The following is a 15,641-nucleotide window of genomic DNA, read 5'->3' as shown; positions in this document are numbered from 1 at the left end:
CCAATTGTCTTTAACCCTCCCTCCTTCCCAAACCCCTAAGGGCAGGAGCAGCTGTATAAACTGCCTCCACCTCCCAGCCCCTCTCTTCAACTGTGTCCTCAGCAGGGCGAGCGCTGTCCCTCTCCCCGACCCGACACGCGCCAGCTGTGACCCCCAGGAGCCGCGCGACCCCTTCCTGCAGTCACTTCCGGGTTCCTCGTTGCTTACGCGCCCTCCCCTTTGCCTCTGCAGGGAGCCCGATAAAACGTTTCCTGCTACCTAAGTCACGCTCTGTAACCATCTACAGGCAGAGATTATGGCAACGGGATCCATAACAAAGCTCCCCTATCTCTGTCCGGGACAGTGCACGGCCCCACTTATTAACATTTCCCAGCTCGACTTCTGGCTGACAGCTAACCCCACCCAACAAAAGACTGCTGAGTTCCGGCCTTGGAAACTGTTCGGTCTCATTTAAAGAAACAGTATCACTGATTACCAATGAGTGTACAGTAAGTAACCATTTTTACCCCATTCACATTTGCAACTACCCAGGGATTTTCCGCTTATTTTATATTCCCTTCTCAACTCACTTGTCCCAGTCAGTTCAGGGACTGTCTCATCATGGAAGGGTGCACCAGGGCTCCTTTTATAATCCTGCAGTTATGGGCCCCATATCTGATCACTGTTGTGTGATGACTGGGGCTCTCTCCTCTCAGGGACTGCTGCAGCATTCCCAGCCTCAGCTAGACTGAAGTCGTGAAGGACCTCATCTGAGAATCAACCTCAAGTCCTCTGCATGGCAGCACCATCAGATCAACTTCCCTCCCTTCCCACACACACTTCCTGATTTAATTAGTCCAGAATTAAATTGATACAATTTTTTAAATTTTCTTTTTCTCTTTTTTTGTCTCTATTTTTCTTCCTCTTCTTGTTTGCCATACAAGTTCTCTGCAGCATTAATGTTGTTACACACATACAGTTCATTTTGGTTGCATTTTTTTTTATAGACATACAGTACCACATTGCCCTTTGTGCACTGTAGCATATAATACAGTTGGATGTCATTTGTATCCAGAGTAGATTTGTCTTGAACACTTTCAGTTTGTAATGCACAATACACATAGGGGTAGATTTTAAAAAGCTACCCAGTGCGCGCTCATGTACACCTGCTTTTATAACTTACGCGCGCAGGCGCGTGCACGTTATAAAATCAGGGGTCGGCGCACGCAAGGGGGTGCACCTTGCATGCACCTAGCCACGCTGCATTCCCCCATTCCCTTCCCCCTAACCTGACCTTCCCACCCCTTCCCCTAACCTTTCCTCCCCCTAGCCCTACTCTAACCCCCCCCACCCCCCCAATTTTTATTTTAGCTATTGTGCCTGCCTCTGGGCAGGCGCAAGTTGCGTGCGCTGACAGGCTGCTGGCATGCAATCCTTCGACACAGCGGCAATTACTCGCGTTGCCTGGCCTTTTTAAAATAGGCTCGGTGTGCGTAAGACCGATTATACGCGTAACGTAACCTTTTTAAAATCCAGCCCATATAGTACAGTGAAATATCTCTAATCCACGCCATGAGTTTTGAGGACACTTTGTTATCCTTATTAACATGCTTGTCCAAGCAGCCGCTATGTTTTTACATTTATTGCTACCATAATAATCTTCGTCTACTACGTATTCAGAAGTCATTTCTGACATTTAACAAGAGCAAATTTTATTTAGCTGCTTATAGGATTATGCTGAGTTAGTCAGAAACCATTGAACAAATGCTAGTACTAGCATAGTCAGTTATGCTAGAATCCTCCAGCATTGTGTTCCCTATTTTACTATAAGACTATGTAACTCATTTGTGTGGGGTTTTGGTTTGTTTTCTAGTGAAGTTTACTAAATAATTTTGTAAACCACTTTTATTGTATTTTTCTGGCTGTGCAGTATACACAATGTTTAAATAAATAAATCATGCACGGGAATTCTGCAAGCAAGGTATTACCTTAATAGAGATAATCTGGCAGAGTTTCTCATCACTTCATGAAAGTAATTATTTAAAATGAACACTAAATAGTTTGGGCTGCATTTTTTTTTTTTACATAACCATAATTTTGACTCTGGTGCATAATTATGCTTTTCTTGGCCTATAATTCCCCAGGGTATAACTATATATAAATGAGACCCAGTAAGCCTAAGTGAGGGAGTAATTTTCAAAGCTATTGACATGCATAAACCAAATTTTATATGCATAAATGGCCTTTTGAAAATTGCCTGGAGGGCATTGTGCACATAATGAAGATACTTTAACGCCCATTTTGGGGGCGGAGCTGGGGCAGGGAAACCATTTACGCAACATTTGATTTTCTGAAATATGTGCATAAAACTACTTGCACACATTTACACCTGCTCCAAACAGGTACAAATGCACACATGTATCTTGCCACTGGTTCTGTACACACCCAGGAATTTTCAAAGCGGACTATATTTTATTGATTTGCACATTCTCGTATTCCATAATCTTCCAATAAGTTGTCCAGTGCAGATGTTCTGGGTTCAGACCGTGCCCACTGGCATTCTGCCTTGGGGCTTGAATCCAGGGGCTAATCTTACTGGGGTCTACGCTGGGAGTTACCAGAGGGACTCATCACCTGCACTCACACAGGCCTACCTGGGGGGCTTTCCCAATGTAAACACATACACACAATTACTGAGGTTATACCCGGGAGCTTGAACCCAGGAGCTTATTCCCCACTCAAATACTCACCTACACACTCTGACTCAGTATGTCACGGTTCCAGGTCTTTCTGATAGCATTAAGAGGATAGAATAGATAATAAATACAATCAGATAATACTAAAGAGAATACACAGGAAAGCTTATATTTCTAAAGGATCAGTCTACTCTATCATGTCCGGGAAGTGATCTCCTTTAGCTGTTATCAGTTGCCTGTCCCTCTGGCATTTATACCTTTTCTAGATGTATATCTGAAACTATGTTATGAGAAATGCATGCAGTGTTCCCAAAATACAGTCTAAGCAGTCTCTTGTAATTCTGACCCTCTCACATCTGATTCTGCGCACCTGGTGTTTACCACTTCTCTCGCAGTAGTTACAATCATGTGATGTGTGTCTGTGTGAAAACTCTGAGTTCATCAAAGGCCTAACCTCTAAGTACCTCCTCAGTCAGAATAGTCAGAAGCAATCCCATTACAGCAGATCACAAAATAACATTCATAATTTCATTAAATTGATAACACACAACCATTGAACATAAAAGTTTAAAAAATGTCATTACACAGTCAGATTGTAACTATTACCCCTTATTGCCACATCTAAAAACATAAAATATTACTTAATCATATAAAACTTAAAATAATCCACTTATTTCCTCAACGGGCTTTCCACAGAACAGGTCCTGCACAGGAGAATGCCCTGGAAGGTGTCTCCTGTAAATGGCAGAATAACTAACTGATTCTGCCCTGACAATCACAGAAGACGCACAGAAGTGTGCTGAATTGTAGCTTGTTGAGGCTAAAGGGATTTTTGTTTAGAGAACTTTTAAATCATGGTTACATTTTTAAACTGAGCTCTGAACCATACCAGGGGCAAATGAAGTTCCTTAAGTTTGGATGTAATACTATCACTAACTTTTGTACCCATAATAAGTCTTGCGGCTGCATTCTGTATGAATTGCATCACACGCTACATGGTCTTAGGCAGCCCCACATGCAAATGCGCATAAGCGTACTTTCAAAATTCTGGCTAAACTCTGCAATCACTTTATACAAGCAGACTTCGGTCCTTTGTGGGTCGCTGAAAATTACTCTTTGAAGCCCTATAGAATAGGTACATTGCACTAGCTGTACACTGCCCTGCCAAAATTCCTCAAACCTGTTCTGCAAGGATGTCTAGATAATGTGAGCAGGCAGTTCATTTTCAATAACAATTCAGTCCTTGACCTTCTTGATGAAACTTCCAGTGCAGTCATTTCGTGCCAGTTGTGAATGGTGGTTTCAGTCATGTGGACATCTTCCTAAAAGGAAGTACACTAATAGCGCTGTGTCAGTTCAGAAATGTCACCCGGCATCTTTCAAAAGGTAACAACTTTCCAACTCGTGACAAGGAGGCAAAAGAGTTCAGCATTCTGGTACCAAATCTACTAAGACATCTGTGGCAGGGTGCGCTATAGAAACCCCCAGAACTCCTTAATAGACCGGTCCCAGCAGTCTGGGCCTGGTCCACTCTTAACACAGGGCATTCTGGATCCAGAGTGTCTTCTCTGAGAAGGAATAAAGCATAGACTCGGAGGAGAGCAAGGGAGGCCCTGGAGAAGATGAGGAGACAGCAGCTTTATTTAAATCCCGCTCAGTTGGTAAGAAGTATTGCTGAGGTAAGCTGCTTCTATGTACTATATGAGATATTTAATAAAAGTATGCGAGAGAAAGCTAGAGTCCAGACTGTAATCTGTCCTCCAGCCAGCCACAGACTGCTCGAGCTCTGTGACATATCGTGTCAGGTCGGGAATGTTCTGCACTAAGCATCTGCACAGGCAGAAGTCCAAGCCTCCTAGAAGTGCCTGGACAGAGAAGAGTTTGTAGAAAGTGTCTGCACTGCAGGAACTCTGCTTCAAAGTGAAGGAAGAGAGAAGTTTTGTTTTTTTTTAGAGTAGAGTAGAGTAGAGTAAAGTGTTTACTCTAAGCAGTGCACAGAGACACACTAGTGTAAAAGTGCACAAAAAGAAGGGGAAAAAAAGACTTCAGAGGTTTTTTTCCCTTCTTTTCCTGGGGCCTCACTCATCCACACCCAGCTTTGGCAAAAAGCCAAAGGGGCTATCCCCGCCTGTCTAGTCAGGAGTCAAGCAGTGAGTAAAGACTGGACAGGCCAGCTGGGTTTTTTTTGTTATCTTATCCCTGGAGAGATACCTGCAGGGGTTTATTTCCTGGGGAAAACCTGAGACTGGAGGTGAGGCAGATGGAAAGGCCAGCCAAGTCAGTGGGGCCAGCAAAGCCACTCCCAGATCCCATAGATGCCCAGAGAGAGGAAGGCAGGATTAAATGGTGGCAGCTGGTCGCCGAACTAAATGAGATTGCAACAGAGGTGATCCAATGGGAGGCGGAGCTAAGGCAAGTCACCAGAGAGAACACTATGGTGGTGAGTGAACTGGCAACCCGCTCCGGAAACCTCAGATAGCCTGAAAATGGAGGAAGCGCAGCAAGCCTCTGAGGAGCCTGATTGGAACTGTAACCTCCCAAAGCACAAAGGCTGGGAGTTACAAAAAGAAGAGAAGACTGGCTTGGTCAAGGCTGACTTGGGTCATCTCAGAGACTGGCCTGAAAATGGAGCAGTCGTAGAGGCTGGAAAAGTGTCATTGGAGCCAGTAATGATCAAGGCTGACCAGGAGCATCCCTGAAAGTGGCCTTAAGAGGACGCTACAATGAAGCCTGATGAAGCGTCAGGGGAGCTAGTGATGACTAAGCCTAAGCAGTGTGCCAGAGAACCCAGAAACTGCTCTCCTGGAACAGATAGTAGAGCAAAACCCAGACGGGCAAGGACAATTTCAGTGCATGACAAGAGAAGAATATAAAAGACCTGTGAAGGGACTCATGATAAATATGGCACAGGTACAAGGGAATTTGTGATGGGAACGGGCGGTATGGATTTCTATGGGAGGACAGGAGGCAGCATCCTTCTAATATGACTAACCCATTCACCGAGGGCGGTGTGACACAGGAAGCCGAGCGGGTAAAACCAGAACAAGAGGACAACACTGAGGCGGTATAGAGGTCTGGAGCCCAGAGGTCCAGGAGATGGAGGAGAAGCCAGACCAGTTTGTGGAAAATTCGGCCGCTACCCATCGGTAAGAGAAAGAGACTGAGAAAACCAGGACTGGCGAGAAAATGGAGTTCTTGGAGATTCAGCCTGGACAAGATGCCAGTAGAGACTGGTGAAGAGGACCTTCTGGGGAATTGGATTCTGGGGCTAACTGAGAGTGTTTGAGGGGGTGAAAGAAAGCCTCATCCAAAAACCCAAAAGGTTGGGGAGGGTTATTTTGGTAGAGGAGGAAGCTACCCTTGATAAAAGGAATCCCCAGCGGGTAAAGTGCAAGGCATTCCCTGGTTTGGAACCCCGTACCTTAAGGCAGGTGGGGATCGGATTGGAAAAAGGTTGTCCCAGAATGAGACAGGACCCAAGGGCAAGCTTGGCAGAGCTCTACTGTGGAACATAGCACTGGTGGGGGCAGATGCTCAGTTGGGCAAAATTGAGCTGAGGGGGGAGGGTATGTGGAATAATGCACTATAGAAACCCCAAGAACTCCTTAATAGACCGGTCCCTGCAGTCTGGGCCCAGTCCATCTTAACACAGGGCATTCTGGGTCCAGGGCGACTCCTCTGAGCAGGAATAAAGTGCAGTCTTAGAGGAGAGCAAGAGAGGCTCTGAGGAAGATGATGACATGGCAGCTCTATGTAATACTACAGTACTTGGTTGAAGTGTTTGGTAAGAAGTATTGCTGAGGTGAGCAGTAAGCTGCTTCTGTGTACCATTTCAGGTGTGCAAGAGAAAACTGGAGTCCAGATTGTAATCTGTCCTCCAGAGACTGTTTGTGCTCTGTGACACATCCAGCCCCTCAGCTCACTAGCTCTTTAGTTTTTATCTGACTTATTTGTTCTTCAGAGGCTGCTAAGGCATAGCTTACGGAAAATGAAAAAGATATGCAAAGAATGGTTCACTTATTTTGTAGCGATGATTTTGTTGTGAGGGGAGATTTTTCAGACTGTCATACCATGCTTTGGACAGATCTAGCTGATGTTTAATAGTTTCTTTTCAAAAGTTCTCTTAATTGAAAAGAAGCATGAATAATTTGATTATAGCAATTTACCTATAATCAGTGCTCCTTCCCCTTTAAATCTGTTTATTTCAGTTAACAAGCTAGGAATAATTAATAAACAACAATTATAATAATTATTTACAGTTAATGAGCTAAGAATAATTAATATTAAAAATGTATAATAATTATTTAGAAATACCCACAAATAGTTGGTATGGATTAATCTATTCTTTTATTCTACATGGTTCATTGTTTGCAAAAACAAAAAGTAGATTTTAAGGTACTGAAGGAGGTTTACTTGGAAAAGATACAGAAAGTGTTACAAATTTATATTGAGAAAGCATGAAGAGCAGATTTTTGTAGAATTGGGATAAAAAATGCAGGAACTTGGACTTGTGTGGTTTTTTTTCCTGTTTATTTCTACAGTGTTCTAAGGCCAGGCTTACATGTTCTGCCATAGGCATGACTTGTAGGGGAAAACATATTTGGCCAAGTGATTTGTGCATTTTTCTGATCCTGAGAGTAACTTGATTTTGTGATATTTACTATTTCTGTAGTTTTCATCCTGCACAGGCTGAGATAGGGATGCGGCTGAGACTTTTGAGGTGGTAGTCTCTGTCTTAGAGCCTGATTGTTAAATATGTTTCCCATAAACAGAAAAAGGAAAGACATGCTTAGTAAATGAGGCTCTTTAAAGGCTGGAAGCACCAGTCGTCTTGCTCAGGGCATGAGGGCATTTGGTAAAGCTAGATAATTAGGTGGGAGGAGCATAGAAGTACTGGGGTTGCCCCAGGATCAGAAAGTGATGAGAATGGAACATCCTCCTGGAACGTTGAACAAAACTAACACATCTTCAAACCTTGCTATAGCTCTGAGTCTTCAGTACCTACAGTACCTGGATGTAAACCGGTGTGATATCTCTATTGAGATCGAATGTCGGTATATAAAAATAATAAAAAAAAAAAAAGTCATCCTGCTGTAATAACGAAACAATTCCTTGCTTTGTCAGTCCCTTGCCCGTCAAAACTGTTTCCCTTGCTTTGTGATCCTAGCTGCACACACCATATCACTACTATCGCCAATCAGCCAATTGCTTTTCATGCCTTGCCTGATTTCCTCAAAGTAGAAAGTCACCTCCTATTCCTTTAAATCCTCCTTTATTATCAGCTCTTAAGACTAATTATTTTTTTAACTTCATTTTTCCTCAGAAAAGCTCTTGAGCAAGTAACCCTTTACCACATCTCCTGCAACAACTTCCTGGAGAGGTTATAATCTGGTTTTTGGGGTTATTTTTAATAGCATTGCAAAATGTTCCATCCATGTGGTGAATAACCTTTCTGTTGCTCTATATGAAGACTCTTCTAATGTCCTCCTTGAGATGACTTATATCACTATTACCTACGCTGTCTCTTTAGATTGATTTCAGCACTGCTCTGGTATCTCAGTAGTTCTGCTCAATTATGTTCTCCCTATTTCTTTTCAAGGGGCTTTATCCAGCTCTGCTCCATGCCACTCAGTGAGACCCTATTTTCATAAAATAATTTAAAAAGGGACTCCCTCCAGCATATCACCAGTTCTGCTGCAGTATATCCTGATTTTTGTCTCTGCCTCTCTTAATCCCCTATGCCTCGCTGCATTATCCTTGAAGGCTGATTTTTGCGTACTGAGATATATATTATATAGATATAGCTAGCTATACAAATATATTTATTATTGCAACAATTTATATTCTGCACATATCTAAAATTCAATGGAGATTACATAGCATACACAATAAAATCATGATAAAACAAAGATCAGAGTTCAAAACAGTTAAAAACAACATATAAGATAAATACAAAAAACATACAAATAATAAAAAAACATGAAGCATAAAAATAACTGCGCAAATAAAATTCAACCTTGCAAAAACATAAAAAACCCAGCCTAGCCTGAACATAGTTTTCATTTGAGCAGCTGATATTTAACTTTGCCTAAACAAGGATCATCCATCTGTCTCACCAAATACTTTTTTATATATACATTTTTTATGTTCAAATATTTTTATTCTAAATTTATTTTTTATATACTTCCTGTGCTTCACTCTTCCAGTTGTATATTCTCCCATCAATGGTACTGTTTGTAAGTCAATGGGACTCCGCCACTTTTCTTGCTGTGACTTTATGCTCACTTACTGTACACCATGGCTTGCTTCAGTTTCTCAGTAATCAGGGACAGACTGATGGTGATCTAGGCACCAGGGCAATAAGGATCATTAGACCCTAACCACCCATCCGAGGCTAGGGGAGAATGCTATGGGCCTTTGGAAATTGCCCTATTGCGTTATTGGTCAGTATTCGGTGTCTCTAAGACAGAGATTGTTATTGCCATAATTTTTTAATTGAGTTCTTGGTGCCATACATTTTTAAAAGAGAGCCATATCCTCAATTGCTGCTTAATATTTCAAAAGTAAATGCAACATGTGGTATCACCCACCATGTACCAGTTACAAATTTTACTGCTGGGTCATCATTTTCAGACCGCTGCCCTGCATTGCCTCAGACCAGCCGTGTTCAGAATCGAGCTACAAATAATACCTACCTTCATCCATAGAATGCAGTCTGTTTGGTGTATGTGCAATTTGTGATGGTATTTGTGGCATCATAGAAAATATGTATGAGTCAGATGCAGCTGAGTAGGCGGTAAGTTCACTTGCATCTCTCTTACTAGCATAGCTTTTCTCAGGAGTTCAGGAGAATAGTTTAACGAATCAGTCTATATGTATAAATGTATTTATTTATTTGTAAACATTTGACCCAAGGCAGATTACATAAAGAAACAAGGCGTTGAGAGCATATAATATTCTTAAGGCTCTGGTGGCATCTGTCTGTCGGGTCCTGCGCTGTTCCACTGTTGGCTGTGAGGGGACGCTCTCTACAGTCCAACATATACTGCTTGCTCTGTGGGCTTTTGAAATACAGCACAGAATCTTGTCATACTGCTTTTAAATTATTTCTCTTCCAGAAGGGGTTCATATGGCACAATGATTCTCAGCTTTGGCCTTTTGTGGCCCCAAACAGGTCTGGTTATCATGGTAACCAGAATATGCAAATCACTCTAGTCTCATGTGGCCATCTTGACTTGACTGAGTACCATAAGGCCCCAAATTTGAGAACCATTTCAGCATACAATCTTGTTCATTTAAAAGTGGTGTTCTGTAGCCAACATACTGGCTACTTATATTGAAAGCTACATTTTACTGAACATTTTTCCATTGATTCAAAAAAGCAAAGCACCAGATGTACTTTTAATCAAATGTTACAGACTGTACAATGCAGATAAAATTCTCTCAGTATAATTTTAAGTGCATCATTAATACCAAAAATGAAAAGCAAGCAATGGCGTTGATTTATAACCGAGGAGCCACTGTGATTCAGCAGTGTATGTGGTCACAGCGCCATCTTGGCTACTTTTTTCCTCTGACTAGGATGCATTATTTTTGCTGTTCTATGAACATTATTTTTGGACTTTGCCTTTATCAAAACTAAATTGAAAAAGCTTTCATTGAAAAAGGCTTTGCAGTTCAGTTCCCTAAGACACTTGTTTAAAGATTGGATTGGCCACTGTTGGAAACAGGATATTGGGCTTGATGGATCCTTGGTCTGTAGAAAGGACCTGTTGTATTCAAACAAGTTTCCCATCAGGATGAACATGTGCATGTGCTAGCCACCATCTCATGTGTTCCAGGTAAGACTCCTTAGTGGTGCATTGTTGTCAGAATTTCATTATAAACTTCTCTACATGTGCACAGGGCCAAAAATGTCTGACCCTTGGTATAGCAAACAGGAATAGAAGAACCTGGGTAGCCAAAAGTAAAGTATGCTAAAACTTGGAGGGTCTGATATTTCGCAAAAGAAACCCAACAGTATGGAGTTTGTTGTCTCCAGTGTCCCTCTCCTTGCTAACTTGCGTTAGCAAAATCAGGGACATATTTCACCCATGGATAAGTTCTCTCCGCTTCCTGTGCTGTTTATAAGAGTCCTTGATTGTCAGAGTTGCCCACAGCTACAGGCTACAGGGTAAAAATAGGCATGACAAGAGCAACAGGGGAGGTTCTGTAAGTCCGATCAGAAGCTTACATTTATAGTAAGATGGAATAGTTTTCATTGCTTTTGGTATAGTTTAAAGAAACCCTAAAACACTATTGTGGGTGAACCTGACCTCATTAGATCTCAGGCCTGGCTAATAGCTGGATGAGCTATCACTAGGGAAGATCAGGTGCTGTGGGCTGCAGAAAGCATCGGCAAATCTCTGCAAGTACTCTGCCAAGAATTGGTCACAGTCACTATGGTGGGTTGTGATTATCTAACCCTCAACACAAAGCACTGGGTAGAAGGAGAACTAGGAAAAACAAAGTATTTTGCAATACTGAAATTATTTGTAAAATATCTAGAACATTTCATAAAGTTCCACAACTCTGATTTATTTATTCTATATTTTATTTATTTATTTATTTTTAATTTTTATATACCGTCCTTCTTGCATAAAATGCAAATCAGGCCGGTTTACACTGAAAACTGAACAAGCAGGAAATATAATTCCTTGGTCGAATACATAGAACATCTAGAATTACAAATGTAAAAGCAAAATTATTAAACAGCTTATTAGAGGTTATTTAAATAACAAACATAACTACACTTATTTTACACACAGCACGAAAGTTAGCACGAAGGGGAGCACAAACCCTTTGCTGTCTGCCGTTTATTCTCACTTAGATATTATCCTTCAGGCCAGTCCGTCCCCTTTTATTTTTTATATCCTGTATGTTATTTATTGTTTTAAATGTTTGTTTTTATTTTATTTGATTATGATTGTATTTTTGTAACCCACCCTGAACATTGGCGGACACAGGTAATAAATTATTTTAAATAAATAAATAAATAAAATAAAATATCTCCGAGTTCTCCCCATCCTTATACCAGATGTCATATTCAACTTAATGTTGTCGACCTTGACAGAATTTTTCACTAAGGATATGACTCCAGTGTTTGATCTGTTTTGTCCCTCTATGATTTATATTTTCTGTAGATATTTCATTCCACCGTCACTGTCAAAATACTGTTTCAATCTTCCATTGTACTTCTTCTCTATCCCCATGCCAGCATATCATGATGCAGCTGCCAGTAACCTCTCGATGTGCCTGGTTATTCAGCTTCACACAGTTTTGTGTTTGTGGTCTTTAAGTATTGGTAAATTCAGTTATTTACAATGACTTAAATCTCAAGGCTCCAGATGAATCCTCCATTTTCCTTTATTTTTTCAAATCTTACCAAGGAGTAATCCAGTCAGTTTCAACTAATTTTGCTTGCTTGTCTTTGGCTTGTTTATGAGCGTGCTTCTCAGCGTTACAGATATTGTGGTGCATGGGTTTTCATACAGCTTAATTTTGTGTAGTCCTGGATCATCAAATCATTTGGCATCTTTACTTCTGTCCTCTTGGTCTGTGGTTCTCAAGCTTTTCATTTGGTATCTGATTTTGACCTACTTCAAAAGTATGGTACTCAAAGAATAAATACATTTCAGAATCCACATGGGTTACTCTTCAGAGTGTTGATGTAAGGGAAGATGGCTGTAAGCCCTCCTTAATGTATAGCTCTGGTACAGATAGGTACATAAACTTATTTGTACTCTTTGGGGCAGGAACCCAGGTTAGCTCTCCAGTCTCCCTTCTCAGAGTATAGGCTCTTTTGACTGGGGGATGAAAGGAGTCCTCTCGGTGCCCAGTGCGGGGTGGCTAACTCTTTAGGTATCCCTGGGAGAGGGATACTTTTTTATTTCCCGTGCACTGAGTGCCAAATAACCACGCTGGAGTCACTGTGTTAGTGTTCAAAAAAATAATTCTTTTCTGAAGACAATAATTGGGAAATGGCACGACTCTTTGATCCACAGCAGCACAATGGTTTTTACAGTGTTCTCCTGATTCTGGGTAGGAATATCTCAGGCAAGCCAAGGGAATTCCTACCATCCTGGACTTGGAAAAATAGGTCCCCCAGGTGGGCAGGGTGTCCTTTGATGGGCAGAAACCACCCCTTCCACCTGGCAAGAATACTCTATCTCTGTCTCTGAACAGAAAGATAAATCTCTTTCTCTCCCCAAGGTTGATTGAAGCACCAGATAGTTGGCTTCACTGGTATTAGGTTTTCCTTTTACTCACAGTTAGTTGATTAACCCCTTCTTTGCTCTTACTGCAGGCCTTAGATCTCTTCTTCAAATCCTTGATGGGAGGGTTCCTTGGAGCAGGACTTCCTGTACTCCAAATCAGGCAGGAAGGGCAGTCAAAACTTCCTCCTGAATGTTACACTTAATCTTCTTAAAAACTGAAGATAACACCAGGATTGCTCCTTACAGAAGGTCATTGTCACCCGCTTTCTCACTGAGGCTATTGGGGGGGGGGGGGGGGCAGGTCTTCGCTAACTTGCTCCGGTGCAGACCCAGGGTTCCCCATTCCCTGAACCCAGGAGCTGAACAGGCTCCAGCAAGGCATAAGAACATAAGAAATTGCCATGCTGGGTCAGACCAAGGGTCCATCAAGCCCAGCATCCTGTTTCCAACAGAGGCCAAACCAGGCCACAAGAACCTGGCAATTACCCAAACACCTAGAAGATCCCATGCTACTGATGCAATTAATAGCAGTGACTATTCCCTAAGTAAACTTGATTAATAGCAGTTAATGGACTTCTCTTCCAAGAACTTATCCAAACCTTTTTTGAACCCAGCTACACTAACTGCACTAACCACATCCTCTGGCAACAAATTCCAGAGATTTATTGTGCGTTGAGTGAAAAAGAATTTTCTCCGATTAGTCTTAAATGTGCTACTTGCTAACTTCATGGAATGCCCCCTAGTCCTTCTATTATTCGAAAGTGTAAATAACCGAGTCACATCTACTCGTTCAAGACCTCTCATGATCTTAAAGACCTCTATGATATCCCCCCTCAGCCGTCTCTTCTCCAAGCTGAACAGCCCTAACCTCTTCAGCCTTTCCTCATAGGGGAGCTGTTCCATCCCCTTTATCATTTTGGTTGCCCTTCTCTGTACCTTCTCCATTGCAACTATATCTTTTTTGAGATACGGCGACCAGAATTGTACACAGTATTCAAGGTGTGGTCTCACCATGGAGCGATATAGAGGCATTATGACATTTTCCGTTTTATTAACCATTCCCTTCCTAATAATTCCTAACATTTTATTTGCTTTTTTGACTGCTGCAGCACACTGAGCTGACGATTTCAATGTATTATCTACTATGATGCCTAGATCTCTTTCTTGGGTGGTAGCTCCTAATATGGAACCTAACATCGTGTAACTACAGCTAGGGTTATTTTTCCCTATATGCAACACCTTGCACTTGTCCACATTAAATTTCATCTGCCATTTGGATGCCCAATCTTCCAGTCTTGCAAGGTCCTCCTGTAATGTATCACAGTCTGTTCAAATTCAAAAAAAATGCACTCAGAGGGATAATTCCCACCAGACAGGTTGTGTACTGGCTGGACGGAAACCCTCCCAACCCTGGCTAGGACCACTAAAGAGGGCTTGCTTGGCTAAACTGGCTGGGCCTGTAAAATAACAAAACCTAAGCTCCTCTCTACCTCCAAACACTGTTCACAACTCAAAGGACTGATTCCCACGCTGTAGCAAGGGCGCAGTTAAATACTGTTGCAAGTGGAACTGCCATTCCAGACCCCACAGAAGGAGGGGCTATGTTTGAATTAATCCTCTCATTATCCATCCCACTTCAGCTAGTGGACTGATACTAAACACCCAGGACTTACTGGTAACCAGAGAAGATGCCTGGGTTACATGTCAAATATTCAGAATCCTTTTAGAAGATTACTTCAGTGTGTATTTATTCATTATCTCCAAATCCACACCAGAGCCTGCGAACGACGTGCTAGCATGAACCCAGCCCCAAATTTTATTTATTTATTTATTTATTTATTTCGGATTTTTATATACCGGCATTCTCAATACAAGTATCGAATCAGGTCGGTTTACATAGAACAAAACTGTCGCAATAAAGGCGTTACATTAAACAGCGTTTCTTAACATATGAGTAACATATAACATATCATATAAAAATAAATAAATAATACAAATTAAATATTACATAGACTATAATAATAATAATAACTCGTCAACAGGACGTGGATAAATACAAAGGATGTTTAAGGCATGAGTATATATCTTGAATAATTAGAGGGGTAGTCTAAATTGTGATATGTGGGTACATAGACCTTGTTGCTGTGCAAAGTCAGAGTTATGCATGAGTAAAAGGAGACTGATGAATCAGAGAAGGAGTCTTAAACAGGTGTGTTGTTCAGATCTGACGTGGTTAGATCTTGAGGGGAGTATGGCTGATCGAGGATCTGATGTTGGACTATTTTTCTCTTTGACCGGTGTCGGAGTGATCTTGTGATTCTGTGTAGGCTTGCCTGAAAAGCCACGTTTTTAGGTTTTTCTTAAAAGTTGGATGACAAGTCTCTTGGCGAAGATCCGGCGGTAATGAGTTCCAGAGGGTGGGCCCGGCTGTGGAGAGTGCTCGTTTTGTTCGTTTGGTTTTGATCGGGGGAGCATATAAGGAACCTTTGTAGTTGTGCCTGATGGGTCTTTGTGAAGTGTGAGGGCGGAGTTGTGAGTTTAGATTTAGGTGGGCAATGCCCATGATATCCTTGTGGATCATTGATAAAGTCTTGTAGGTGATTCTAGCTTTTATAGGAAGCCAATGAAGGCTGTGAAGAATAGGTGTTATGTGGGCTCTTTTATTTGTGTTAGTGAGTAGTCTCGCTGCGGCATTCTGCACCATCTGTAA

The 15,641-nt window shown here is 41.7% G+C and overlaps 1 protein-coding gene across 1 annotated transcript in view; it reads left to right on the top strand.

The window, feature by feature from the left end:
- The first annotated feature begins 207 nt into the window (after nt 1-207).
- Nucleotides 208-15,641, top strand: part of MAP3K13 (mitogen-activated protein kinase kinase kinase 13) — a 172,532-nt gene continuing 157,098 nt past the window's right edge. The window contains exon 1 of the mRNA XM_029606205.1: nt 208-488. The gene's annotated coding sequence lies outside the window, so the exon portion shown is untranslated. The remainder of the gene's footprint in view (nt 489-15,641) is intronic.

Source organism: Rhinatrema bivittatum, chromosome 6 (genome assembly GCF_901001135.1).
Source record: "Rhinatrema bivittatum chromosome 6, aRhiBiv1.1, whole genome shotgun sequence".
NCBI lineage: Eukaryota > Metazoa > Chordata > Amphibia > Gymnophiona > Rhinatrematidae > Rhinatrema > Rhinatrema bivittatum.
Note: the sequence above shows the minus strand (reverse complement) of the source record. Positions and strands in the feature narration are given on the sequence as shown.